Source organism: Callorhinus ursinus, unplaced genomic scaffold, assembly GCF_003265705.2.
Source record: "Callorhinus ursinus isolate GAN/ISIS: 27379988/994484 unplaced genomic scaffold, GSC_fseal_2.0 scaffold9, whole genome shotgun sequence".
Lineage (NCBI taxonomy): Eukaryota > Metazoa > Chordata > Mammalia > Carnivora > Otariidae > Callorhinus > Callorhinus ursinus.
Window position 1 is genome coordinate 60,730,099 of NW_027397071.1, and position 4,223 is coordinate 60,734,321.

Genomic DNA, 4,223 nt, shown 5'->3' on the forward strand with positions numbered 1-4,223 from the left:
CGTCCCATGCTCCCTCTCTCTCACTCTCTCTAATAAATAAAATAAATCTTTTTAAAAGATTTATGGTCACAAATTTAGTGAAACCAGTCAACAGACCATATATTGGCTTTTCTTCAACAATGTCAAGCTGTTCAGGAGTAAGCTCAGAGTGTGTAGAGAGCTGGATTTAACGAAGTGAGCTAAATACAGGAAGAGAAATTCAAACGCGGGCGGGCGGGCCGCCGGCCCTGCAGTTGCAGTCGTGCTCTCTGAGTTCCTGTCTCTCTCCCCGCACCGCCCAGGATGGCCTCCCAGAACCGCGACCCAGCTGCCGCCGCCCGCAAAGGAGCCGAGCCCAGCGGGGGCGCCGCCCGGGGCCCCGTGGGCAAGAGGCTACAGCAGGAGCTGATGACCCTCATGATGTCTGGTGACAAAGGCATCTCTGCCTTCCCTGAATCCGACAACCTTTTCAAATGGGTGGGGACCATCCATGGGGCAGCAGGCACAGTTTATGAAGACCTGAGGTATAAGCTTTCGCTGGAGTTCCCCAGTGGCTACCCTTACAACGCGCCCACGGTGAAGTTCTTCACACCCTGCTACCACCCCAACGTGGACCCCAGGGAAACGTCTGCCTGGACATCCTGAAGGACAAGTGGTCTGCCCTGTATGATGTCAGGACCATCCTGCTGTCCATCCAGAGCCTGCTAGGAGAACCAAACATTGATAGTCCTTTGAACACGCATGCTGCCAAGCTCTGGAAAAACCCCACAGCCTTTAAGAAGTATCTGCAAGAAACCTACCTGAAGCAGGTCTCCAGCCAAGTTCCTGACTGTCCAGCCTCTCTCTTTGTGTTCTTTTTATTTTCTCCTTAGATAGTCTTTCTCTTCATTTCTGTCTAGGACTCTGTATCTTAAGCTGTGGTGTCATTTTTGTTTTGTTTCTGTTTTTTAAATTAAGTCTCTGGTTGAGCCCTTGTGATGAATATATTAAATAAATACATTGGGTTTTTTTTAAAAAAATAAATAAATAAATACAGGAAGAGAAGGACAATTAAGTTCACAGTGATACCCAGTGGTATGATTATAATTTTGGATTATGAAACCCAGTTGGGGTAAGAAAGGAAATAAGAACAGGAGGGGGAAAAATAATGAATTGGAGATCTTTATTAAAGTGAAGGAAGTGCTAGAGTGGGAGTAGGTGACCTAGAAGGGTAAGAAGTGGTCATCAAAAGATGGGGCACCTGAAATCAAGATTTTGGAAGTGAAATAGTTATTGATGAGGGCAAAGACTGAGGTATGACCACAGGCGTGGATGACTGAGGAAAGGAACAGACTGGGAATGAGACAGTCCAGAAATAGAGAAGCAAGACAGTTGTAAAGTGTTGTTCAAGGACATGTTGAAGTCATCCAGAATAATGACAGGAAAGCAGTGTAAAAGAAGAGAGCTAGGAGCTTAAATCACCACAGAATTGGGGCTAATGCCCAGAGATTAGGTAGATGACAACAACAAAGCAGAATAGCAGGTGGTAAAGTGGAATGCCAAGGACTTAAAAGAGCTAAGTTTTATGAAGGAGAAGGAGTAGTTTCCCCGCTCTTTGGTTTAGAGGCAGCAAAGGGGAGCATTTAGTCCTTAAAATACCCTATGGGATAGATAGTAACACCCCATTTGACTGATGAGAAAATTGAACCCAGTGGATTTGCCCAAGTTCACAGCATTACTAAATAACAATGTATCATTCAGCACAGAATTATTTTTTAGATTTTATTTATTTATTTAAGAGAGAGAGCGCACATGCACATACACATGCAAGTTGAGGGAGGGATGGAGGGGGAGGGAGAGGAAGAGAATCTCAAGCAGACTCCGAGCTGAGTGCTGAGCTGGACACAGGGCTCCATCTCATGACCCTGAGATCATGACCTGTGCCTAAACCAAGAGCTGGATGCTTAACTAACTGAGCCACCAGGTGCCCCTCACTCAGCACAGAATTATTAAGCCCTCTTTATGTGCCAGGCTTTTGGGCTAGTCACTGGTAAGATTCCTCCCTAAACATGAGGGAGTCTAATGCAGAAGCACAGTACATACACAGTGACAAGACAGTGTGATAAGTACTTTATACTTCTTCCCCTAATCCAATGTTCTCTCCACTGAATTCACTCTCAAGACTCCTAGATAAATAAACATTTAGTTATATAAGATATTATGGGGAAATGCTGGGAGAGATACAGGTTTGTTGTTTTCTCTCCCACTTTGAATGTAATCTCCACAAGAATAGAGATTTTATCTGTCTTGCTTACAACTGTATACCCAACAACCAAAGCAGTACTTGAAATATGGTTGGGCCTTCATAAATGTTAATTGAAAGAATACTCTCTCCTCCCTTGCAAAGAACTTCTGATGTAGCTCAATTCAGCAATTCAATGTATTAAAATCGTATAGTGTGAAAGACACTGGCTTATGGATATGTGGATGCAGTCCCTTCCCTAGGAAAGTTTCCAGTCTAATGGGAAGGATGGGCCACACACACAAAAGTCAGAGGAAAATAAAAGTCATCAAAGAGGTACAAAGAAAATGCAATTGGAAGTCATAGAAACGAGAAACCTGATCAGGGAATTAAAACTGATGGTCAATCAGCAAAGGTGCTTGTTAGGAAAAGGCCATTCTCATAATTATTGAAAACATGTATGTTTCCTACAGTCATGAGTCTGTCTGACTACTGGCAGTTGGAGAATTTGAGTTCTTTGTACTACTCATTGCAAACCACAATTTGTCTTTTTCTTTTTTTAAGATTTTATTTATTCATTTGACAGAAAGAGAGAGAGCACAAGTGGGGAGCGGTAGGCAGAGGGTGAGGGACAAGCAGGCTCCCTGCTGAGCAGGGAGCCCCATGTGGGGCTCCATCTCAGGACCCTGAGATCATGACCTGAGCTGAAGGCAGATGCTTAACTGACTAAGCCACCCAGGCACCCCATAATTTGTCTTTTTAAAAGAAGTCCATGGGGTGCCTGAGTGGCTCAGTCATTAAGCGTCTGCCTTCAGCTCGGGTCATGATCCCAGAGTCCTGGAATGGAGCCCAGCATCAGGCTCCCTGCTCCACGGGGAGTCTGCTTCTCCTTCTCCCACTCCCCCTTGCTTGTGTTCCCTCTCTCGCTGTGTCTCTCTCTGTCAAATAAATAAACAAAATCTTTAAAAAAAAATAAAAGAAGTCCATGGATTTCAATGTACATGAGGAATATTTTCTTTATTATCCTTATTTATATGACTTTTCAATACTTTTCCATAAGAGATAGCAAAATGGAATAGAAAGAACTTGATCCTAAAATTAAAGAGCTGAGGATGAGGTGTCCTAGTTTCGCCATTTTGGCTATGGCTTGGGTAAGCCTTTGTAAGACTTAAATTCCTCTTCTGTAACCATGAAAGTAATCATCTCTAATTAATTTAAGGAGCAAATGAGAATATATATGAAGGGGACAGCAGCCAATAAAAGTTACCTTCCTTCCTTTTCTTGGGATAGCCTCTTTCCTGTAGGTTACAATTCAACAAAATTTGTTGAGAACATGGCACCTGTTTGATACCTTCAAGAAAGCTAGAGACGAAAAGACAGTTTCTATCCAGTGGTTAACCTGGGGCATGAAACATGCATGCAACTGAGTGTAATACAAAGCTGTTCTCTTCTTTTTTCTCATTAATCCTGCTACCTATTCAGTATCTACCCTGTGCAAGGGACTGTGCTAGGAGAGTGATATGGCCTCTCACATTTAATCATTGCAATAACCCTACCAATGTATTAGCCTACATATTTTGCAAATAAAGAAAGTGAGATTCAAAGAGATTGACCAACTTGCCCAGTATTAATAGTATCAATCGGTGAGCATCTGAGTCCATATAAACACATGTCTATCTTTTTGTTATGCTACATGGCCATACCACACACCTCTCATAAAAACTTGATATTCTAGGAACATTATTCAGTGGAAAGCTTCATGTTGCTGATATCTTTTGGGATAAACCAAGTGCAGGGATCTTGAAACATCATGATTCAGACTGAGTAAAAAGACTTACATAGGGGGCACCTGGGTGGCCCAGATGGTTAAGCATCTGCCTTCGGCTCAGGTCATGATCCCAGGGTCCTGGGATCAAGCCCCGCATCAGGTTCCCTGCTCGGTGGGAAGCCTGCTTCTCCCTCTCCCTCTCCCACTCTCCCTGCTTGTGTTCCCTCTCTTGCTGTGTCTCTGTCAAATAAATAA

General features: G+C 43.4%; 1 pseudogene; it reads left to right on the plus strand.

Annotated features, from left to right (window-relative positions):
* The first annotated feature begins 267 nt into the window (after positions 1–267).
* Positions 268–949, plus strand: LOC112823994 (ubiquitin-conjugating enzyme E2 C-like; annotated as a pseudogene).
* The last annotated feature ends 3,274 nt before the right edge of the window (positions 950–4,223 follow it).